The following is a 26,287-nucleotide window of genomic DNA, read 5'->3' on the forward strand; positions in this document are numbered from 1 at the left end:
GCTGATATCCCTGTGCTATGCTGCTGCTTCCCACCAACCATTTTACATTCAGTAGTGTATATATGTCGGTGCTACTCGCACTTTGCCCCAGCTTCGCCCTCCCACCCCTTGCCCTCACGTCCATTTTCTATGTCTGCCTCTCTATTCCTGCCCTGCAACTAGGTTCATCAGCACCACTTTTTTTTTTTTTTTTAGATTCCATATATATGCATTAACATACGGTATTTGTTTTTCTCTTTCTGACTTACTTCACTCTGTATGACAGACTCTAGGTCCATCCAGTAATGTATTTTTAACAACTGTTTCATGCTCAAGTAATACTAGCTTCCGGAGATTTCACATATTTTGAATGACTTATCATTGCTTAAAATTTATTTGCTTTATTATCTTACATCCTGGCTGGAAACTTTTAGAAATGAATTATAAATAAATTCTAGATTCTGAACATAAATTTTCTCCATGTAGTATTTTCATTGGTACTCCTTTTTGTTTGTTTGTTATTTTATAATCATAAACCTAAGTCTGGAAGCCAGCTAGACCTGCAGGGATATAGGAAAAGGGGGACCTTGAAGAATTGTAGCAAGAGCCTGAAGATTACAGGATGCTGCCTGCTGGTGGGCGGGGGGGCGGGCGCTCTCCTGAGCTACAGGAGGAATGACCTGGTGGTTTAGTTAAAACACAAGTCAAATTTATTAGGGTCGTCCACAGTGGACAATTGTGAGCTGCTTGCTGGTCCTGCCATTCCTTGACCCAAAGTGCTCCATGGCTTCCACTATATACCCTCTTTCGTGTTACCTGCGTGTGCCACCCAACCATTCTGTCTTGACGGTGCAAGTGCAAAACTGGGAACTGTTTGTGTTGGCCTGGTATTTGCCATGGACAAGATGCCAGGACTCTGTGATTCAGGAAGAAGTTCGCATCATCAAATTTCTCCCCCTACATGGACTTGCCACTAGTGCCATTATCACATACAAACCCCAGAAGAATTCTGTGAAAGCACCAACCCTTACAACAAAACCCTTTCTCCCCAGAGCTCAGAATGCAAGTATTCTGCTGTCTTTGGAACTTTGTCTGCAAATAGGTTGAAGGAAACGTGGCCTAAGGTCTCACCCTTGACTGTGATGTCAAAGAACAGGGTGGGTTGACCTTGGCTGGGTGTTGGCGTTGGCATCTGCAGAGCCTCATTATACTGTTTTTGAAGATTTAATTGCTTCTAGAATTCCTAGAACAGCGTTGTATGCTCTCTATAAGAAGTTTTAATTCACTCATGAGTGTTGTTCACTGGATAGGTTTAGGGCTGATAAATTGCTATGTCAGCTATCCCTTGATGCTGGGATACCACAGGCTTGTAAAACCTGAGCTCAGGGACTCTGGGGTTCTCCAGAGGTGTAGGCAGCTCCCTGAGAGGCACAGTTGGGTCACTAGGAGTTTTTCACAGGAGTCTGTCTCTCTGGCTATGTGAGGGGGCCTTTCATTAGTGGTTGGCAACAGTTACAGTTCATCTAGGAATGAGCAGATAGCAGTGGTGTTTTAGCATATGCATGTCCATGTGAGCAGAACATTAGTACCTTTCTTAATTTTCAAACATAATTTTAAAGTGGAGACTTTCAGAGCACACCATCGTCAACAACTGGTCTCACATGCCTAAAAGCATGATCGCAGTGTTGCTTTAATGAGCTTTATGTAACAAAGCTCAAAAACCTCAGAATATTAATCTTTTACAAAATGTTATTTAGAAAAGAAGAACATTTTATGTCTCCAAAAGACAATGAAACAGAAGACAAATGACCTGAGCTGGAAAGGCAGCTAACATTTATCTGTATTTGGGTCTTTTACATTAGCTCATGTGCCACAATTTGTTACACAGACATCATTAGCACCATATTTTACAGATGAGTAAACTGAAGCTCCGAGAAGTTGGATGACCAGATCATGAATTGGAATACAGTCTTTCTGGCTCTAATGTCCATGGTCTCACCTATCATGAGTCCCAGTTCTGCTAAAACACATCATTTGATTGTTCTGAGCCATAGTTCTGCTCTAGTTAATTATCACAGCATAACAAACCAGCAGAACTTAATGGTTTAAAACAACAACAATTTAGATTCTCTCATACTCTAGCAGGCTCGATCAGCTTTTTTTCATGGTGGTCTCAAGGAAGCATTCCAAGAAGATGGAAATGAAAGTTGCAAGGTGCCTTAAGACCTGGGCTCTGAAAGTCCCGCAGTGCTACTTCACCACATTCTATTAGTCAAAGCAAGTCACAAGGCCAGCCCAGACTCAATGGGTGGGAAAAAAAATTTGTCTCCTGATGGGAATGGCTGCAAACATTTTATGACCGTGTTTAATTGCTCACTATTCTTTTCTGTTTTTAATTTTTAATATGTTATATTATGTTGCATTATTACCAAAGCACTAAAGAATGTTAGAAAATGACATTTTATTTATTTATTTATTTATTGCGGTACGCGGGCCTCTCTGTTGTGGTCTCTCCCGTTGCGGAGCACAGGCTCCGCACGCGCAGGCTCAGCGGCCATGGCTCACGGGCCCAGCCGCTCCGCGGCATGTGGGATCTTCCCGGACCGGGTCACGAACCCGTGTCCCCTGCATCGGTGGACTCTCAACCACTGCGCCACTAGGGAAGCCCAACATTTTAGATTCTTGAATATGTCTCCTAATTTTGTCATACTTTACCATTGTGAAGGAGCATGAAGATACCTTGAAAACCTATAAATAGAGCCCTCTGTAATCTAAGGTGTTACAGAAGATGCTAGATTTGCAGTTGAAAGGAACTTTTAATAGATTAAAAAGAGATGAAAAAGAAATGTGAAACATAATCTCTAGTTCATAGGGCATAGGAATTTTCACCTAGACTTACAGAGGCATTAATAATTTTGTAAAATGCTATGAAATGTGATTTTTTTTATTGTTGTTGTTTGTGTAGAATGAAGCAATAAGTAAAAGCTGTGTGAAGTCAAAGTCTTGCCATCTTTCAGATACTTAATACTATTAGATCCAGTGCTCTCATACCAAGAAATCTGTGGAATCATATTATGGACATGGAATGGTTCTGGCTAATGCAGAAATACCTGCTAAATCGAAAGGCTTTCCCCCAATATAAGATTTCTCAGTGACATTCTCTCTTTCTAAGAATTATTCTAACCTTGAACATGACTTTCATAAAAATACCAAATAATTGATAAACTACCATTTTACATAATAAGTCATTACTCTTAACTCCTTCTCCTTCCAAAATCTAATTTCTTTTGGCATCTCAAAATATTATTGAGGTGTGCTAAAAGGAGTTCTAAAATGGAAAACCTAAATGGTGCTACAAAAAGAGATAGCCTCCTGAGATTTCTTTTCTAAGAGGAGGCTGCTTGAGATTTGGGAACTTTATTTAGGAATAAGTTCTTGAAAATTAACCCTGAGTGATCTGTTCTTAAGTGGCGCCGGTAACTGACATTGTAAGGATTTAAAGTTTCCTTTTTTGGGTTTTGGTTGTCTTTTGGGTTGTTTTTATATAAGTTTGTCTCCTCAAATTGCATCCTGTACAATAACATCTGGGGATTAGAAGATACATGGCCTAAGCTACAGGCATATTCTGTTTTGCTTACGTAATGTTTAAAAATTGACTTAGTTGTCAATATTTTGATAGAAGATTTTACATAAAAGTCTGAAATTCCAGCTTCTCTATAAAAATCAGAATATCTGATATATCTGGTATAGCACAGGGAGCTCAGCTCATGCTCTGTGGTGACCTAGATGGTTGGGATGGAGGGGGTGGAAGGGAGGTCCAAGAGGGAGGGGATATATGTCTACATGTAGCTGATTCACTTCGTTGTACAGCAGAAACTAACACAACATTGTGAAGCAATTATACTCCAATAAAAAAAAAGAATATCTGAGAATATTGGGCCAGCATTCCCACTTGAACATAATGGTTTGAAGCTGAATGGAAGTTGCCCTCTTTAGATGGGGCATATGCGATCTGGTCACCATCATTTCCACTTCCTATGCTTACATAACCTGCTTGCATGTGTAGGCATTTGAGTTTGAGACAGTGAAGCAATTATGGCTGAAAGGATCCAAACACCCCTGTGATGTCTGATAGTCAAAGACTTTGGGGGCTACAACGGGGTGTCAATGGTATACAAGTAACAGAGTATGGAGACCATCAGGTGTACGGGTGCAAAGAGAAAAAAAGAACCTCCGTCTATCTGCCTCCTGAACTACAGTGGTATGGATTCTGCCTGTCTCTGAACTATATCATAAAACCTGATTTTGGCAGTAATACTTCAGCACAGATTGCACCTGCTGTTTTAAAAAATACTTCTTATCAGTTATCTTTAGCATCGTATTGAAATGCAAACCAACACAGCATGAAAATTTGACTTCTCTCTTATAAAGCTACAAAGGATAAAAATATATATATATAATTCCAAGTTACCTTGAATTCTGAATTCAGGAATCTAGGCAAACAAAATAGTAGTCAGATCTTTTGATCATATTTTGGATTGGGACACCCTTTATAAGATGTGTTCCTTGATCTCTCTCTCTATTTTTAAATGTTATGTGTTCTGCCATGTTTGTCATTATTAAATTTTTCCCAGAGTATAGTTATGAATTTCATGCAAATTCGCAATTTTAAGGGTGATTAAAAAGAAAAAAATTACCAAACATCTATAGTTCTCCTTTCTGAATCAAAGAATGGATCAGCATGAATAATTTTGAAAATTATACAAATTAGTTTTTAATAACAGTAGCTAACATTATTGTTAGCTTATTACATGCCAGTATTTTAAGTTCCATGTTAATTAATTCATTTGTTTCTATTAGGTAGCCCTACTTAAAAAAAATTAATTAGTTTTTGGCTACATTGGGTCTTCGTTGCTGCGTGCAGGCTTTCTTTAATTGTGTTGAGCGGGGGCTACTCCTCGTTGCAGTGCACAGGCTTCTCATTGTGGTGGCTTCTCTTGTTGTGCAGCACGGGTTCTAGGCGCATGGGCTTCAGTAGTTGTGGCACACAGGCTCAGTAGTTGTGGCTTGCGGTCTCTAGAGCACAGGCTCAGTAGTTATGGCGAACGGGCCTAGTTCCTCTGTGGCATGTGGGATCTTCCCAGACCAGGGCTCAAACCCGTGTCCCCTGCACTGGCAGGTGGATTCTTAACCACTGTGCAACCAGGGAAGTCCAGCCCTACTTTATAGATAAGAAAATTGAGGCATAGAGAGGGAATAAAATTTGTCTAAATTCACAGAGCACAGAGATCTGTTTCCTGGCAGTCTGATTTCCAAGTCTGCTCTTAATCACTCTTCTCTACCTCCTCTCTGCTGGTCTCTCTCAGACACCCATTCCAGCCTCCACTGAATTTCACAAAGGCCAGTTTTCAGACATTGTAATAATGTGCAGGAGTCTAAAGTGTACTGGGCTTCTGGAACGTATTGTATGAAACTTAAGGAATTTTCATCATAGGTACTATAATGACAGATAAAAACAAGATTCATTAATATGAAGACTGGTAGAATCTTATAAAATAAAATCATGTTTTTCCACTCTAAACATTATTTTTCTCCTCTAAGATGGTTTAAATAGAGTCAGTGTACATTCTCAAAGTTACTTTTAAAATTTAGTAATGTACAAAGATGAAAATTAAGGTTAGAATATTTGGATTTATTTAGAATGGCGTCTGACTATAGGATTAAAATCCATGTGGTCAAAGTCTATGCTATACACAACAGCAAAGTTATATATAGCACTTATCACAGTGCAAAACTGCCCTTACTCTTGACGGTGGGGACTGGGGTTTAATAACTATTAAGCTTAATAAATATATGGAAGAATTAGTGAGAAGTAACTTGATATAGAGGCAGAAACAATGGTATAAATCCTTGCTAATCAAAGTGTATCCATAGACCAGAAGCATGGGCATCCCCTTGTAAGAAATGCATAATCTCAGATGCCAGCCCAGACCTAGGGAATCAGAACCTATATTTACATCAACAGGTGATTCATGTACACACTAAAGTTTGAGAATCACTGGGCTAGAGATATTGGATTCTGCCAGTAATTAGTTGTGCAACCTTGAATAAGTCACTTACTATACCTCTATTTTAGTTTCCTCCTTCCTTGCCACTTGCTACATTGATTCTGGACCAGTTAATTCTGTATCTTCATTTAGTTGCTTGGAAAATAGAGGTAATAACAATACTTACCTCATACTATTGTAAGGATTAATGGTTAAAAGGTGTATGGACCATCCTTCACATAGTATGCAGTTAATAAATGCCTGCATTGGTTATTTTAGTTATTGTTTATCTGATGTACTGTATTACCTTACTGATCACATGGCAAGTGAGATAATACATTTATTTCAGAATCCCCTATACTTATAAATAGATATGCATTTTTTTTGCACATTTTCAATTTTATGAGGCAATACAAAATTGTTTTCCAAAGTTGTACCAATATAAATATGCCTTTAAATTGAAGTTAAAAGGAGGAAGATTTTCTAGTTAGAGCCCAGTATAGGAAACACTGGAGTAGGGATTAGACAGACTATACTCTAGTCCCATTCTCTTGACCTTGGACCTGTCATTTGACATCTTTGTATTTCATGGATATTATATGAGAACATAAAATGCTGTAAAATGCTTATAGTACTATTTTATAGATTTTATAGAACTGGCAAAACCCAATTATTATGCATTTGTTATCTTAATGATGAGAATTTGTGTTCGGATGACTGCTCTTTTGTGGCACTACACTGGGTACTTTTAGAAGCTCAGAAAATCATTCAAATTATTAAATTACTGTTTCAGCCACACATATATACCCTAATTGCCTATATCTAATCCCAAATCCATTATTTCTATAGGAAATAATTTGTTATTTGAAAATGTAATAGCTCATTTATCAAAGCTTCAAATAAAAGTCTGCTGTCCTCTCCTCTTTCTGTCACCTTATTGTCTAGGCAGTATGTGAGCACACTGGCTGAATCATTGCAGGCACACAGTTATTCTTCATTGAGTGAAAGACAGTGACTTCACCCTAATTGTCTGCTCTCCACTGGAAAACTCTCTGAAATTTGTTGCTTCTCTTTTCTGGGTATAAAGTTTATAGCAAAATATCAACTCTACGATAACCAAAAACTGAAGTGTTTGGAGTTGACTAATTCTTCTTTGCCTGAAAAACCTGTCCCAGATTCATAATCAACTTAGCCAGGGTTTATGTTAGACCAGAGTATATTATGAAACTTTTATAAATGAGTAGAACTTCTTGGACCTTTCTTCATTTGCTGCCTTTATTTCTCTTTCTCAATTAGTCATGGTAAATTTTCCTGGTGAACATGTGGCCAGCACATTTAATAAATATTTAAATTGAATTGAATGTTAAAGTGAATGCAAATTAAATTGGGTCATTTTTTTCTGCTTATTTTAATACATCTGTAAGTCATGTCCCATTGAGGTACTCTGTGATTCAAAAAAAAGCTCCGCAGCAAGCGAAGTCACCGCAATGAGAAGCCTACGTACCACAACAAAGAGTAGCCCCAGTTCACCGCAACTAGAGAAAGCCCGCGTGCATTAATGAAGACCCAACGTAGCTATAAATAAATAAATAAATAACTTAAAAAAATTTTTTTTAAAAGAGTGGTTTCTTAAAAACCATAGGAATGCTATTTTGCTTAGTCATCAGATTTACAAATAAATACTTTTCTTATCAACATATCTCTGAGAAAAAGGCTTTGTGTCATTAGAAAAGAGAGAATCTCAAGGGAACCATGTTTATATAAAGTTTAAAAATTTGGACATTTATCTGAAGAAAGATCTTTGGTTATGGATTCAAAATGATTACTTCAGCGCTGAGAGGGCCAGAAAAAATTTACTGATCTGGAGAGGAGTGTATAGCTCGTGTGTGTGTGTGTGTGTGTGTGTGTGTGTGTGTGTGTGTGTGTGTAGCTCTTGTGTGTGAATGTGTGTGTATATGTGTGTGTGTATGTGTGTGTATTTGTGTATACATGTGTTTGTATATAGCTCTTGTGTGTGTGTTTTTCTTTTCTACTAGCAGCTTTTAAAGATATAATTGACATAAATATTTAGTGTGCATATTTAGTGTAGTGTACAATATGATAAGTTTTGACATACGTATAAACCGTAAAGCCATCACCACAATCAAGATAATCAACATATTTAATTATCTTTGGATTGATGGAGGTGTTTAACTGAAATGTCAAAACCAAATCCCATCTCTTCTCCAGAAAAAATTTTTACTATTATATTGAATTTTAAAATTAAAATTAGATTTGTGTACCTTTATTTGTGTTTGGTCACAAGCACTGTTTCTGTAAATACAGTTTAGATGTAAGTATATGTTTAATTTCGTGTGGCTGCAATTCATACTGTAGCGTGACTGGCCTCAAGTGGTGTCTAGGCAGAACAGCATCACTGCTAGATTCAAAGCAACAGGTGAATTTAAAGAGCAATGACACATCAGCTAAGATCACGCACCATGTGCTAATCCACAGGGCTCGTGAAATGGAACATCAGGTCTTCCATAACGGGAGGTGGGAACTGTCTCCCTCTAGTCTTGGGATTCCCCCAATATGGAAAAAGTGTTCTGATACTGGGTGATACTTTAACGCAGTTGTTGCTCAGGACTTTTTCACAGAGGAAGGTTTACACTGATTTTCTTTTTCTCAGAGAAGAGACTGACTTCTCCCTGGCTAACTTCTCTCTGCTATGCTGACACTTCTTCAAGATATATCTTTATTGTATTACCTGTTTTTTCTTTTGTGCCTTTTTTTTTCTGGCAGCTTTTAATTTTGGTTAGATGCTCTAAGAACTCTGAAATTGTATCTATATAGGTGAAAATGAAGGATCCACAAAACAATGGCCCTGTTAATTTGAAGCCATTTTATTGATGAGTTTGGGTAACTGGGAGGTTTGCCTGAAGATAGGGAGTGTTCAGACCTTGAACTATGCTTTGACATGTCCTTTCTCCTTATTATTTCTCTCTATTATTCTGTTGTCCCCAGCAGTAGACAAGAAGAACCACAAATAAATGATGGGGACCAAGGAAAGAGTCTAGATTAGAATAGGTGAAGCAAATATTGTATTTTTCTGATTATAAGTATGTTAATAATTCATCTATAGAAAGTCAAATTCTTCAAATACTAAAAGGAGAACCTCAGATACCAATTAGATTGGTTAGGACCAATTGTGAGAAAATCTGCACCACTACTAAGTTTTTTCTGAGCTTTTTCTGCTCACCTCCTTCAGGCCACCACCACTGCATTTTTTTTTTCCTTCTGCTTTCCAGGAACTATGGAATCTTTATCCCTTGCTTTAGTTTCTCATCTAAATACATTTATATTGTACATGTCACTGTCTGCACATGCTCATATTTATATTCTTCTATAGTTTTTGTGTATGTGGCGTTTTGTATTCGTTAACTGTAATTCAGGCACTGGCAGATGGAAACCACATCTGGATGTCCAAATTTTCTTAGACCTCACCAGCCATGGATACAAATGATGTCAGTTTAATAGTCACATGTCTTATTTTATGACCCATATCCCCATCTCGGTCTCCTGAGAAGCCTACTCTTCTTGCCCTCATTCACCACTCTTGTATTTTGGGAGGTGGGGTGTCTAGGTGGGATCTAGCACGTGCTCATGATCAAGTCTGGTGAGCCATCTCATCGGCTGCCATAAGGCGTTTGAGCACATCACTGCTTTTCTTCCACTGCCCACTGCTCTGTCTCCAGTTTCCACTGACACAGCACCAGTGCCCTTGAGGTACCAAGGGACTGATTGGAACTCACTCCCCACTGTGCTACACTGAAGGGCGGTCAAAGTAGTGTAGCTTGTGCCCCAGTGTCTTATAGAGTTCATTATTCCAATTCTTTCTATAAAGTTCAAATACGAGAGGACTCAGGAGCTGATGAGGAGTTAAATATCTGTGACAGCTGCCAGCTCTTCCTGTTTTATGAAGACGACCTTGTTATTACATATATCTTCTGCGACTCACTTCTTTTTCCATTTGGATGAGGGTTTTTTTTTTTTTTTTTTTTTTTTTTTTTTTTTTTTTTGCGGTACGCGGGCCTCTCACTGTTGTGGCCTCTCCCGTTGCGGAGCACAGGCTCCAGACGCGCAGGCTCAGTGGTCATGGCTCATGGGCCCAGCCGCTCCACGGCATGTGGGATCTTCCCGGACCAGGGCATGAACCCGTGTCCCTTGCATCGGCAGGCGGACTCTCAACCACTGCGCCACCAGGGAAGCCCTGGTTTTTTTTTTTTAATCGCAGTATAGTTGATTTACAATGTTGTGTTAGTTTCAGGTGTAGAGCAAAGTGACTCAGTTTTATATATATATTCAGCTTTATATATGTATATATATTTTCTTTTCCAGATTCTTTTCCCTTATAGGTTATTATAAGATTGAATATAATTCCCTGTGCTATATACAGTAGGTCCTTGTATATCTAGTTTGTATATAGTATTGTGTATCTGTTAATCTCAAGCTCCTAATTTATCCCTTGACCCCCACCCCCCACTTTGGTAGCCATAAGTTTGTTTTATGTGTCTGTGAGTCTGTTTCTGTTGTACAAATAAGTTCATTTGTAACATGTTTTTAGATTCCACATATAAGTGGTATCATAATATTTGTCTTTCTCTCTCTGACTTACTTCACTTAGTATGATAATCTCTAGGTCCAACTATATTGCTGCAAATGGCAATATTTCATTCTCTTTTATGACTGAGTAATATTCCTTTGTGTGTGTGTATGTATGTACACACACACATATATATACACACATATATACACACACATATATATTGTATATATAGTATATATACATTCCATTATGTGTGTGTGTGTATGTATGTGTGTGTGTATATATATATATATATGTACCACATCTTCTTTATCCATTCATCTGTTGATGGACACTTAGTTGCTTCCATGTCTTGGATATTATAAATAGTCCTGTTATGAACATTGGGGTACATGTATATTTTCAAATTAGAGTTTTCATTTTTCTGGACATATGCCCAAGTGTGGGATTGCTGGATCATATGGTAACTCTACTTTTAGTTTTTAAGGAATCTCCATACTATTTTCCATAGTGGCTATAGTAATTTACATTCCCACCGACAGTGTAAGTGGGTTCCCTTTTCTCCACACACTCTCCAGCATTTATTATTTGTACACCTTTTGATGATGGTCATTCTGACTGGTGTGAGGTGATATCTCATTGTGGTTTTGATTTGCATTTCTCTAATAATTAGCGATGTTGAGCATCTTTTCATGTGCCTCTTGGCCATCTGTATGTCTTCTTTGGAGAAACGTCTATTTAGATCTTCCCCCCATTTTTTAATTGGGTTGTTTGTTTTCTTGATATTGAGCTGTATAGACTGTTTGTATATTTTGGAAATTAATCCTTTGTCAGTCGCATCATTTGCAAATATTTCCTCCCAGTTCATAGGTTGTTTTGAACAACGTATGTTTGTTCAAGACAACAAACATGTTTGTTTATGGTTTTCTTTGCTGTGCAAAAGCTTTTATGTTCGATTAGGTCCCATCTGTTTATTTTTGCTTTTATTTCTTTTGCCTTGGGAGACTGATCTAAGAAAGTATTCCTACAACTTATGTCAGAGAATGTTTTGCTTATGTTTTCTTCTAGGAGTTTTATGGTATCATGTCTTATATTTACATCGTTAAGCCATTTTGAGTTTATTTTGTGTATGGTGTGAGAGTGTTCTAATTTCATTCTTTAACATGTGGCCATCCAGCTTTCTCAACATCACTTGATAAAAAGATTGGATGAGTTGTTTGTTTGTTTGTTTGTTTGTTTACCAAAAGGCTCACTACTCTCTTCATCATTAGAATTAATTAGTTAATTCACTGATTCATCTATCACTAGAACCAGTGAAAACCCATAGTAACAGTGGCTTAAATGAGAGAGAAGTTCATTTCTCTCTCACATAAAATAATTTGGGACTGGTAAGGTACTCCACTGGGTCAGGAATCCAGGGTCGTTTTCTCTTTCGGCTCTGTCATCCTCACCATGAGGCTTCCACCTCACAGCCTGAACTAATGACTCACGCTCTAATCATCATGTCTAACAGAAAGGGGAAAGGTAGGGAAGGGTATTCATGCCTTGTCATTGAGGACACTTTCAAAAGTTGCAAGTGGCCGTTTTTTTAAAAAACAACCTATTGGTTATCACATAGTTACATTACTATACTTGGCTTCAGATGAGACTGAAAAATATAGCCTTTATTATGACAGAAGAGAGAATAGCTGTTGAGGAATAACAAGTGGACTTTGCCACAATGGTCATGCAAATAGTTTTCTGGACCACCCACTGGTTGACCTTGGGCCAAACCAGTATTAACTGGCTCCAATGCCATCATGGGCTATTTGATTTGGCCCTCTCTATGGCAAAATATTACCACTCCTTTAATTTCCCTTCTAGCTAAGATTGTTATTTATAGAATTGTCCAGTGCCACCTTTCCTTTTTATCTCATTGGACTTGCTCAAAGTAAGTCACTCATTCTCTCTCTGCTGTGCTAGAATTCTCTGTATGATGTGATCTTTGCACCAGATTGTACCAGATGGCACGCTTTGATGACAAGTATTCAGTCCCCTAAAGTCTGGCCACAGAAAGGTATATTTCTGATGGGGCCATCTGCTAGAGTTAATAGCACTCATGCAGATTGTTTATGGTGGACTTCTAGACACTCAGCATGTAATTCTTTTTTTTTTTAATGAGTCCTAGCTTATGTTTTTTTCTGGTATATCTGGCTGCTTCAAGCTGTGATGGTAAGAATAATAGATTCCAGAATGCAGTTGTGCCCAATTTATGCAACTTGGGAATATTTTCCTATCAAAGTTTACTCTTTTTCCTAATCCAAAGGGAAAATAAATCAGGATCAATTAATGTTAGGTCATTTTTAGAGCTATCTGCTTTTGATACATATTTATTTCAGGAAGCACTGTATAGTTGAAAAACTTTCTAATTTTTGCCTAAGGCTGATCCTCTTTGAAAGGATATTACTTTTCAGATACAGTCAAGAGAAATTGTGGACATAGATTCAAGAACATCATATGTTGCAGATATTTGAGGACTGCTAATTATCTTACCTTTTAGAAAGCTAGTTTTGAAATTTGGGTTAACTGTTGGCTCAGAGAAAAAAATCAAAATACCTACAGACGTTTTTCTTTTGCACGTACACATAAACACATATATACATGTATGATTTGAACAGAGTGATAAATAAGGCCTAACATCTTAGTGATCAATAAGTTCTAGCCATGTTTCAAAGTTTCCATTTCTTTTCTCTGTTTGCTTATATGTGTAATATGTGTTGAATCTATTTTGAAAAATTAAAAAATAAAGATGAGCAAAGCAAAGCAAAACAGCAGGAGCAGTGCTTAGAAGGAAATTTATGGCATTGAATGCAGTTTTAGAAAAGAAGATCCAAAGTCCAATAATCTAAGCTTCCACCCTAGGAAGCTATAGAAGGAAGAGCAACATCAACCTCAAGCAAGCAGAAGAAAAGAAATAATACAAATTAGAGCAGAAGTCAGTGAAATTGAAAATAAGAAAACAATGTAAAAAATCAACAAACCCGAAAGCTGGTTCTTTGAGAAGATAAATAAAGTTGATAAAATTCCAGCCACGCTAACCAAGAAAAAAAAAGAGAGAAGACACAAATTATTAATGTCAGAAATGAAAGAGGGACTATCACTACTGATCCCAGGTACATTAAAAAGACAATAAAGAAATATTTTGGGGACTTCCCTTGTTGTCCAGTGCTTAAGAATCCACCTTCCAATGCAGGGGACATGGGTTTGATCCCTGGTAGGGGAACTAAGACTCCACATGCCGCGGGGCAACTAAGCCCACGTGCCACAACTAGAGAGAAGCCCGCGCGCTGCAACAAAAGGATCCTGCATGCCGCAACAAAGATCCTGCTTGCTGCAACGAAGACCCAATGCAGACAAATAAATAAATAAATATTTTTTAAAAAAGAAATATTTTGAACAACTTAGAGGAAATAGACCAATTCCTTGAAAAACATAATCTACCAAAACTCATACAAAGGGAAATAGACTAAGGCTTATCTGAATAAGCCTGTATCTATTAAAGAAATTAAATCAATGATTAATAACTTTTCAATAAAGAAAGCATCAGGCCCAGATGATTTCACTGATGAAGTCTACCAGACATTTAAGGAAGAAATAAGATCAGTTCTCTATAATCTCTTCCAGAAAATAGAACCATTCTATGGGCCAGCATTACTCTAATACCAAAACCAGAAAGGACATGATGAAGACACATTTAAGTGAAAAATTTACAATATGGATACAAGATAGGTTGAATGTGGACAATTCCCAGGTTTTTGGCTGGCCGCTATTCATGGAAGTTGCTGCTGCTGGGGAACACATGTAGTGTGAGAAGAGAGAAGACCCCAGGACAGTTCGGAACATCTGAGTTCAGATGATGGAAAATGAGTTCACCCCACAGAATACTGAAGCCTAGCTAAAATGATGGAAGAACAGAAGATTCTAGAGCCAGAACTGAGGAAAGAGAGTTTTCCAAAAGAGGAAGGAATATTCAGTTATATGAAATACCATTAGAAGTTCAAATAATATGAGGACTGACAACCCTCTATAAGATTTGGCAGCATGGAGGTCACTGGTAACTTAGTAAGGTATTTCCAGGTGTCTTGAAAGCAGATAACTAGACTGAGCTGGATTTCTAGAACATCCTCTTCTTTATCCTTCTCATCATGTATTGTCCCCAGGGAATGACTTCATTTTCTTTTCTGCTCCAAGTTATTTTCCCCTATCTGTCTAATTTTTCTCCTCTCTTTGAGCCAGAAGAAAGGTATGACACATGGAGAGGGGAGACAGGGAGAATGAAACAGGCCAAAAGAAAAAGTTAATACAACATATATTCAATATATAATTATTTTGTACCATCCTTCATAGAATTACTTTTCCTCTTTGTTAGATTTACTTAATTTACTTACCTTCCTCTACTTAGGAAAATTAATAATAAAGTATTATCTGTTTCGTCAAACCCATGTGACTACCTCCTTGTTTTGTCTACTCCTGATGTAATTAAATCACAAATAGAACTTTCTTTGCTGTAATCCATCGCATACAATGAAATTGGCCTTAATCTGGAACACAAATACTGTGACACGGCTTATGTCAAGATGATTTGAACTTTTTCACCTTTTTTCACTTCTTTAATTTTCTTTTTTTTTTTTCTTTTTTTGCGGTACGCGGGCCTCTCACTGCTGTGGCCTCTCCCGTTGCGGAGCACAGGCTCCGGACGTGCAGGCTCAGCGACCATGTCTCACGGGTCCTGCCGCTCCACGGCATGTGGGATCTTCCCGGACCGGGGCACGAACCTGTGTCCCCTGCATCGGCAGGTGGACTCTCAACCACTTTGCCACCAGGGAAGCCCAGTGCTTAGTACTTTTGAAGCACATAGGATCTCTGGAAATGCATTACTGAATATGATTTGTGCCTTGAATGATTCATCATCATTTAGGAATATAAGTTTTATTGCCAGTGTTTTAAAAGTCAGCTGTATAAAGTTGATAGAGTATACATGTTAGATATATCCATTTGTAAATTTTTATGATATTGCATAAATATCTCATGGAATGTTTACTTAAATATAAAATAAGAGGAAGATGTTTGAGCCTAGTTTTGTAATGAAAGACAAATATTTGGATTTTAGGAAGTTAAAAAATATTAGTTGTCATTTGTGTCCCTGTCCTCCTACATACCTCTTATTCTTTCCCTTAGAAGACAGACAAAATGCTGACTTGGGCAGTACTTTTTAAAATGTCAAGGGTCTCAGAAACCTGGAGTTTGATGAGTATTTGCTAACATTAGAAACAGATTGAAGGGTAAACCTCATTTGTCCGCATTTTCATTCCCCAGCCTGTTTCTTTTTTCAGTAGTAAAAGCTAAGAATGTAATCCCTGCTTAATGTTCCTGTTCCCTGGGTGAAATGCTACAGTCCTTTTTCCCAAAAGTTAGTGATTTGTGATTTTGATGGAGACATTGTGGGAATTCTGGGTTGGCAAATGAGAAGAAAAAGAAAAGCAGATTTTGCCTTTTTAAAAAAATTTGAAAACCTTATTAACACAAAGAGCTGTATAAATCTAGACAGTTTTTTTGAAGAAGAGAAAAGAATTGTGAAAAACGTGTAATTGAGAAAAAAACTGAAGGAGAAGGCAGGATCATTAAAAAAAGCAAGTGAAGTGAGTCTTATGATTTAAAATAAGTGAAATAAAATATAATGGGTGAAGGTGAAGAACATAAGTTTGGTAATAAGCGTAGTACCTTGGAACCCCTCCAGCAGTGTCTAGTTAAGCACAATGAACAGCAGAAACAGGAAATAGGTAGACTCAGTACACTCAGTGGTCAGGGTGATATTCGAAAATGGCTCCAGGAAATAGGTGACAATCCAAGCAGATTGAGAGGATCTACTATGCATAACAGCGGTGTCCCAGCAGACAGGTAAGGCATGGAGTTGGGAATCCAGGAGGGGAATCATTCTGGGTATTCGGTAGAATGATGGGCAGTTGGTAACAGGCAACTCTTGTCAGTAGGTAGCACTTTTGAAGTCATAGACATTTTACCAACTCAGGTTGGGATTAATTTTGACATCAAAGCATAAGCCCAGTTATGTAAACTGAGATGTAAAAGTGAGTTGGTCCTGCATTTTGGAGAATTGGAAATGAATTCCTTAAACCCTTCTTGCCTTGGAACAAGATTAGCAGAATTTGAAAGTGAACATCAAGTGGCCTCTGCTGTGGGGATGGGAAAATTGAAGACTGTGAACCAGGCAAAACCTTATCAATTGGTTTAGGAAGAAGTAGTGACAGAGGCTGGGCATATGAAGAGACGGTTAAAAGTAAGAAACAGTTTTAAGTCCTACAACAGGAAGATGGGATTTTGAAAAGACTGGATATGTGAAATGAAATTAACCAGAAATTGATCCAAGACCTAAGCAGACTATTTCAAGACTCATTCATTTTAAGGCTTACTACTGAGACTTAAAAATATACATGAACTAATTTTCCATTTGGGTTTGATGTAAGCATGAAAGTTAAATTGTGAAACAATTTTTGTAAAAATAGTATTGTTCTAGGACGTGATTTGCTTCAGAAATTGCACATCCAAATTGAGATGAATATTCTAGACTGATTCTGCCATGATGTTTAGAAATGTTCTTACTCTAAACAAAAACCTGACTATATTGTATTAATCAAATGTGTGTAAGATTAGATCTGACAGTGCATATTAGTGTACAGTTTGAGACTGCATCAACAAATAATTTTTTAAATTGGTTATAAATATATTGATCTAACTTAGAATGAGGTTAAGAGAATCCTGGGTTGGGATTTGACAACTGACAACCTACAAATATATTTCTTGTCTGCAAAGTTTACTTGCTTTTTTCCATTTCTATTTTTATTTTTAAGAAACCTGCACAGTATTTTAATTTATAACCTGCATTAGATTCTTCTAGTTTAATGTTACATTATATGGCTTGGCAGAGCGGATATTTCCTGTCTCTCTTCTGCAATAACAGAAAAGTATCCACTAAACAAAAAAATGCATATAGCAAGCATTAAAGTTGTCCTGTAAACCTTATGAAAATGTTTAGTTCCTCAAATAATATTTAGAGCAACTGGATTTAATATCTTTCACCCAGCAGAGGGCTAGCAAACTCTATCAATTTCAATTTACACACATGACTACAAATTTATATAGTTTATTTCAGTTTTCTAGTCGTTTGTTTGTTTAAGCACCGGACCCTTTTCTTAAAATGCAGTTTTCCAACACATAAGGGAGATGCACGTGGAGCTGCTTTAGTTTCAAAAGGACCCCCGAGCTGCCTCTGCAGAAACCCCAGTGAGGTGTGGAAGATAATTGAAACCCTCTGCTCTGATTTATCCAGAAATACTCTTCCAAATTCAAAGTCAGCTCTTCTTGAGTATAGTCGTAAATATTTTTCCCTCTGTAAAAATCCTAATGCTGACACTGCAGGGAAAAAATATACGCAAATTATGAAAATGCCTCATACAGGGTTTTGTTTTCAATTGTAGTTCCTACTGTGTGGTTATATGTCTTGTTTGGTTTTGTTTTTTTCCGGGAAAGATGGCATTTTTATCTCCAATCTTTTGAGTGAAAAAGGCATTTATTTTGACAAATTTTCTTCACAATATTTCATAGATGTGCCAAACTGATGGACTGTTTGTACTTCTAAAACTATTCCTGTAACGGGACCAGTTTTGCCCTTTACTAAAATTGAATTTTAGGGATTAATTATGAGAGTGAAAAAGCATTCCATCTCTTGCCTATTTGTTACTTTGCCTTGGTAATAAATCTATTTGCAGAAGAAACCATTACAGAGCCTTCCATTTGGAACTATGCCTACCTCCTAGCCAAATGATAATCGTTCTTTGCTTTGTTTTTCCAATCAAAATGAAGCTTTTGTAGGATGTCCCTTTATTCTGATTGAGGCCTGGTCTAAATCTTTGGTACTGAATTTATTTAAGTATTATAACTGTAAAGAGCTGTGCTTTCATAGGGGCTAATAAATACTTTCCAAGGCACATATGTTGTCTCAGTCTGTTCAAGATACTATAACAAAATACTACAGACTGGGTAGCTTATAAACAACAGAAATTTATTTCTTCTAGTTCTGGAGTCTGAAAGTCCAAGATCAGGTGCCAACATGGTCTGGTGAGATGAGGGACCTCTTCCAGGTGCAGCTTCTCCTTGTATCCTCACCTGGTGGAAAGGAGGCATGGAGCTCTCTGGGGTATCTTTTATAAGGGAACTAATCTCATTTGTGACCTAATTACCTCCCAAAGGCTCACCTACTAATACCATTGCATTTGGCATTAGGATTTCAAGGTGTGAATTTTGGGGGTGGGTCACAAACATTCAGACCATAGAACATGTTCATTGACTTTAAGATTTATTCTGTTACAAGGTTCGTGTTGGATTTCATTATTACCATATAGTCTTAAGAAGTGTGAACATATTATTGGTGTTGATTAACCAAAGTGATCAGCATTGTCCTTCTACACACACTATTTTGAGGGGTGATCCTATCTCATTTCCTATTTGTTCCCTGTTTTTCTGTTTTACAAGTCTACTTTCCTTCCCTTTCATGCTTTTATATTCATGGTTTTTTTTCTTAGAACAATAATCATAGTAGTTACTACTTAGTGAGCACCTACTAGATGTTTTACATATGCGAGTTCTCTTGGCTCTATTTGATAGACATTATCCCCACTTATATAAAAGAAGATTGAAGTCTTTGTAGTCTAGATAATATACCCAAAGTTATAAAGCCCAAGTTGGAATTCAAAACCCAAACTCAAGACCTTTACCACACAAAAGAAGCTCTATTTTATAACATTATCAAAGCTATTATTTTTATCCCTTAGTAAAAAAAAAAAGGTGGTTAAAGTGGAGAACCAAAAACAATGGTACACACATACTTTAAACTTTTTTTTTTTAATTTGAAACATATACATTGGAATTCTTTTACCAATGGTTTGATGTAGGATCATAATCTTTCATTTAAGAATGTTTTGTTTACGAATTTTCCACTGTTTGGGGCTTCACCTTATCTTTTTTGAATAAACAATACCTACTTAAAGGTATTGTCTCATCTATATTTTCCAGTTTGGCATCTTTTAATTAGAGTCAGAACTTAAAGACACTTGCAAAACCATCTGATTGTAGAATTTCTAGGTTTCCAAAGCCGCCTCCCCAATCTTATACAATTATTTCAGCCATACCTATAATTCAACAGCAATATTGGTTAGGGATTCATCTTTATCAAGTCCTTACAAAGCATTTATATTAATTTTCAAAAAGCCCACAACTCTTTTTTACCCATATTTCATAAGTTTCATTTAAATCATGTAATTGCAATAACAATTACAACTGGGATAAAAAGGTTAGTAATAAACATACCTGGCTCTTGGTAAGCGTACGACTTTACTGGTGGGAGAAGAATGTACACATAGTAAAGAAAAGCTATTAAGCTACAAGCTTTTAATACAGTGGCCATCAGTCAGTATGCAGAGGGAATGGAGACATTCTGTTAAGTAAAGGTTTGTTAAGAGAACTTCTACTCCATGTTTAAAAAAAAATGAAAGAAATAAGTATAGTGTTCTAAAGTCCTAGGGTACATATTGTTTCTACAATTCATTTGATGCTTATATTGCCCATTTATATAACATTTATTATTATTTGTTCTTATGCAAAGTAGTATAGTTTGGTGGAAAGGTACAGAAAAAAATGAAATAAAACTAGTTTGAAGAGTTCGGATTATTTAACTTCCCAACTAAGTGATCTTACTTTGGGGGACCAGAACTGATTTTTTTTTTTTTTCTTTTAATTCACCTCTTTTGTGTCGGCCTTGTTCATAGTTCCATCACTTCAAGTCTTTATAAGTCTGTTTCTCTGCTCTGTGACTTCTGCTGTATGCTTGGTTGTCTTTGATTACATTCTGGTCATTGTTCTTGCAAAGTTATTTATATAGATAATTTGAGGTCAAGGATGAAGGTAACTTCTGCAGAGAAGATATATATTTACTTCTGCCAGGGTCTGTGGTCACAAATGCTTTGGAAATCACCCTAAACCAAGTTCAAGGCTTGAGTTTTGTTGAAACTCCAGGCAATAAAACCTCTGCTGGAGGGCAGGTTATTTATTATTCTACCCCTAGCTTAAGAGTATAGCTTTTCGAGGTCTCAGATAATTGTGGGGAGCCCCCCGTTAGACTCTGCACCTTGTGTAGACATTGGTCTTTGACTTCTGCCCTCTTGCTCATGAAGTTTTCAAAATGAAAGTTCAAATTTTCTAGGAAATACACTCAAGAAACAAAAGGAATTTCTCTGCTTGCTTATCTCCCAGTGGTTCCATTTTCCTTCAGTTTTGCCTAGGAATTCCTTATTATCATGTCATCTGTTTGTTGCTTTTAACAGGAAGTTATTTATATTTTATCCAGCATGCCTAGTGTGTTTCATTGGGAGGGTGGGTCTGAATGACCTGGCTCCTATTAGCTGGAAACACATACTGTACAGCGCTTAGTATTTCCATGATTGATTTGATTTAGAAGTGATACAAACACCATGTCACATAAAAGGCGTTACTATGCCTTACCTTTGAAAATGTGGTTTCCAAAGAAACTTTGATTTAATTTTAGACTTTGGCTTCCGTATTCGTGGACTATGACTTTGCATGAGTAAAAGTATAAAATGAAAAGTGCTGGTCATGCCTAAAGCAAGAAACACTGACTGCCTAGCAACAGATTTTATTTATAGGTTAATTAAACAAAGCTTGCAATAAAAAGAATATCTTACGTGAAGCAGTTCAGGGACACTCAGTGGGGCAGGGAGGAGACAGTTAAATACATGTAGTAGCGTCCAGAAATAATCCAGACCTTTATAAAAATTACTAACTACCCATGGATACATCAGTAGCACTTTAGAGCACTTCAGTTTTCTGGTACCAGCAATGCAGCCCTAAGGGGATTGTTTTTTGAATGTTTGTGTTATCGAAACAAGATATTTTATGTCTTTTATATTTATTGCAGTATCTACTACACAGAAACTCTGCTGGGCATAGCATTGGTTGTTGAAATTGCTGAAAGTGTTTATGTGTGTGGTTTAATGATAAGGGCATAGGGTTGGAAAATCAGAGATCTGAAGTGTCTATCACTGATTTGATGTTTGATCTTCAGCAGATTTGATTATACTCTGAGATTACATTTTGCCATCTTTCTACGGTTAATTTTGAAAAACAATGAGATCTTTTTGCTAATAATTTACTGGCCAGGGAATACTGAGTTAGAGGGCTATAATTCATGGTCCATAAAAAGTATAAAATAATAGCCCAGTCACTTAAAGCCACATTTACTGGCTTTTAAGCCTTACTGATTTATATGCAAATATAAATTATTTCATGAAAATTTAAAACACCCATGGCTTAAATTTGGAGTCACATAAAGAATAACAATTAAAAAGAGTTTCGTCACAACCAAGAAAATAATCTTTTTTTGTGTCTACCTAAAACATGTTCTATCAAACTATCCCAATAACACTTCTATAATTGACATTATGCGAATATAAACCTTCAAGTATTGATCAAACTTCTCTCTGTCTTACCAATAAGTTGTTTCCTTTGCGATGCTAGAGCTACTAACAGATAATAATTCCTGAGTAAAAAAAAAAATTCTAAAATAAAAATATAAATTTTTTCGTGGATTATAGGCACACAGAACATCTTCAGGGGTCTTCAGGACTAACAGGCTTGAGATTGCATTTTTACATTTTAACGACAATTCAGTGCTCTTTATTTGACCAAAATAAAAGGGCTAAAAAATACACTCACAGGTTTTATAAAAAGCTGTTACGAACCCCAAAGGGAAGTTTTATGTTTTTTGAAACACAACAGTAAATTTTCAGTAGGAGTTAAGAATTTAACCCCAATATTTCAATCTCTAATAGACTATGGGGCTTTCTTGTCCAGGATCAGTATGTTTTTCCAAATAAAAGTTTAATTATGAGAAGAGAGTGGCCTTGAGGAGACATTTGAAGATAGCTAGAAATAGTTGGAAACTTAAAACCAGGCACGTGAAGCTTGTGAAGCAGCTTTCTAGTCAAGATCTGATATTCGTAGTTCCAGTCACTGCAGATTTTACGAAGTGACTGAGGTGTTGCCGGAAGTCTGAAAATATATAACCGCTGGATTTTCAACTCCACGAGGGCAGGGACTTTGTCATTTTTACTACTAGATCCACGGTGCTCCTTGACTGGCCTTCAGTAACTGTATTCGATAAAAGATGGCACCAGAGACAGAAGCTGTGCAGTAACAAGATGAGGACGGGGAGAAAGGTTTTATTTTAAAAATATTTTAGGGGCTTCCCCGGTGGCGCAGTGGTTGAGAGTCCGCCTGCCGATGCAGGGGATGCGGGTTCGTGCCCCGATCCGGGAAAATACCACGTGCCGCGGAGCGGCGGGGCCCGTGAGCCATGGCCGCTGAGCCTGCGCGTCCGGAGCCTGTGCTCCGCAACGGGAGAGGCTGCAGCAGCGAGAGGCCCGCGTACCGCAAAAAAAAAAAAAAAAAAAATTTAAAGCACATTTTAAGATTAATTCCTAGGCTTTCAATCCAAGATACTATTGAGTAAATTAAAAGGAAGGAAGATTTTAGCATTGTGGGGCTTTTCTGATTCCTGAATGAACTTGTTTCTTTTTTTCCTGTCCAACTGAGCACAGAGAAAATAAATTTGGAAGCCTCAGTGAAGGGATTTTCTGTCAGAAGAGTTTTTCACAATGAGCAAATCCAACCCATGTCCACAGACTCCAGTTTAGGCAAGCGAGGCTAAGGCACCGGCATCTTTGTCCATCTAAATTCGCACTCTGGGAATGAATGATTGGTGATGGGGGTTGGGAGGACGCAGGGAGAGATAGGCTGTGTCTCTCTTTTTCTTCTGAACTGGGCTTTTTCAATTTTCTTTTCTCTGTGCCTTTCTCTTACCTCTGCCCGTTGCAGATGTAACTGCTGCCAGTAATCCCCTGACCATCCTCACCGTCCTTATAGGGCTGAGGCCTGCGGTCACAAAATGCTATCTATATTTATGACCTACAGTTTGTGTGGCTTGATCTTCTTTATGTGTAAAGGCATCTCCAGAGGGACGCTTTTCACTCCTTGTCGGCTTACCGTTGTTACCAGCTGAAGGTTTCTGGGAAACCTCAGAAGTGCTATGAGCTTCTTTCGGAGGCTGGAAGGTGGGGAACTTGAGACTGCTTTGCTTCTCCATCCTGAGCTATGGAAACCCTCTGTTTCCATTCCTCAGGCAGAAGTAGAAGGAAGATACCTTTTGGGTATTCTAATTTTAATGAAGTCATCTCCTTACAGAAACTGTTATCAACAGAAAGGATCTATTATATTACTAGCAAGCTCTGCTTTATTCTTGTTATCAAATTGAGTTTTAGATTTGGCTTCAGGTAAAACAGTTTGGGCGGTGATATATCAATGTAGTCACTCGTTAGGTTTGCTTTACCTTACCCTGACCATTCATTAGTCTCAGAACACACACACATTTTTAAATATGGATAAACGTCCTTGAACTTGAGTAGAATGAACTCTTGGTTCATAGTTCAAGTGAGCAGAGCCTTTTTTTATTCTGGTTAGGTGATGTTTTAACTGTCTTTGTAGTGTATCTGCTTCTTTTCCCACTTACCACCCACATTCCATTTGTGGAAGAGTGACAATATATGCTATTTAATTGCATTGCTGCTTCTCCTGGGTGAGGCTGGGGAGAGAGCAGGGGGATTAAATTGCGTATGGCTAGCTCAGTTGTTATTGAACAACATCCTGACTGATGCCTGACGTCTGCAGAGGATTTTCTTTGGATTCTGATCGATGGAATGCTGGACACTGAGAACAGCAAATGGCCATTTTCTCTCCTGTCTTTAAAATGAAGTATGTCCTCTCTGAAGGGTGATCTATCTAAACTGGATCTCAAGTTTAAATGTAAAGACAGTGCATTCCTTACTTTGAAGACAGACACAAGCTTATCCCGTTGAAGGCCAAGGTGCTTTGTGAAAGGAAACAGCTTTTGTTACAAGTTCAGAATTCAGCCAGTATTATATCTCTGCTGGAGGCTTGATGGGAAGACTCCTTTAATGTGGTACAAGCGTCATTTAAATGGCCGGGAGCTCCTGGGACTGGAACCTGGTGCCCTGTCTCTGCAGAGGTCAGCTGGTGAGTGTGTGCCGCTCTCTTTCTCCAGAAAACTGATACTGATTTTTTTTTCCATTCAAATAGAAATTATAGGAAAGTTTGAGCAACACAAATATACAGGAAGGAATGATTTTAGAAAATTATTTTCTCAACAGTTTACTACTGAATAGGTTAGTTGTAGAGAGGCAATATTATCACTGCATAGGAATGTCTAATCTGCCTGGTGCTCCAAAAAGGATTATGTGGTCTTTGTTCATCTAATGTGGGAGCAAAATTTTCTGTGATTGGGAACAAGATAAATGAAAAATCACATGCTAAAAAAGAACTTGTGATTAGTTGATTTTATATAAAAGTATTCATACTAGTCTGAGATTTTCTGTTTTGTGATTTCAGTAGGGGAGCCCACAGGAGGGTTTTATGAGTGGGTTCCTTCTCCTGAGGTGGGCTGATTTAAGAGCACTGAACCTCAGGCCTCCTGCCATTCCTGGGGAGGGCTATCTGGAACAAGTCATTTGCCTTCTAGGGTCCTCCACTGTAAAATTACGGTGACTTTGCTTCTCTGGGTTGCATCCAAAGATATGAGAAAATGTAAGCAAAGTAGTATAATTATTGTTTCTAAAGATATGGCAATCATGGTGCTTTGTGAAATATTAATGTCAAACTAACATCTAACAAACTAACATCTGACTCATTACCTTTTCTTCATGCGACAAAGTGAAGAAAAGAGCTCACATACTTATTTTTTTTTTTTTTTTTTTTGCGGTACGCGGGCCTCTCACTGTTGTGGCCTCTCCCGTTGCGGAGCACAGGCTCCGGACGCGCAGACCCAGCGGCCATGGCTCACGTGCCCAGCCGCTCCGCGGCATGCGGCATCCTCCCGGACCGGGGCACGAACCCGTGTCCCCTGCATTGGCAGGCGGACTCTCAACCACTGCGCCACCAGGGAAGCCCCAGAGCTCACATACTTTTTGTAGAAAAATGGAGGGAATCTAGGGGACTAAGACTTTGTTAACCATGCTTAAATTCTTTTTTTAAAGTTATTAGATTGAAGTTTTAAAAATGTGTAATTCTCCTGGCATTAGAAAATCACATAATTGAATTGATGCTGTCCAATTTTACAAGTAGGTCTACTGAGTTCATTAAAGGCTAATGAAATAAACTAATGTTTTTGACAACAGGAACTCCCCACTCTCTTCTCAGCTACTGCTTGTAGTTTTTCACTTTCCTTTTGGGAAATCTATAGCGGGGAGAAAATATTGTGATATAGTATAAGCAGGTTCTAAAGGGGCCGTGGGAAGGACATTATCCTAGACGAAGCCCAGAAGAGTCAACCTCACTAAAGGGAATCTACTGTAGGAGGGTCCGCTACAGTTTGTTGGGACTCATGTTATTAAGTTAAAAGGATAGTCACAAATCAAGTAAGACTTGTTGGTTGTAAACATTTAAAAAAAATATTTAAAAGAAAAGAGAATGCCAG

The 26,287-nt window shown here is 37.7% G+C and overlaps 1 protein-coding gene and 1 pseudogene across 19 annotated transcripts in view; one reads left to right on the forward strand and one right to left on the reverse strand.

The window, feature by feature from the left end:
- ANK2 (ankyrin 2) overlaps positions 1 to 26,287 on the forward strand; it is a 683,094-nt gene that overhangs the window by 385,493 nt on the left and 271,314 nt on the right. The window lies entirely within an intron of this gene.
- Positions 693 to 1,171, reverse strand: LOC117203263 (peptidyl-prolyl cis-trans isomerase A-like; annotated as a pseudogene).

This window comes from Orcinus orca, chromosome 4, assembly GCF_937001465.1.
Source record: "Orcinus orca chromosome 4, mOrcOrc1.1, whole genome shotgun sequence".
In the NCBI taxonomy this organism is placed as follows: Eukaryota; Metazoa; Chordata; class Mammalia; order Artiodactyla; family Delphinidae; genus Orcinus; species Orcinus orca.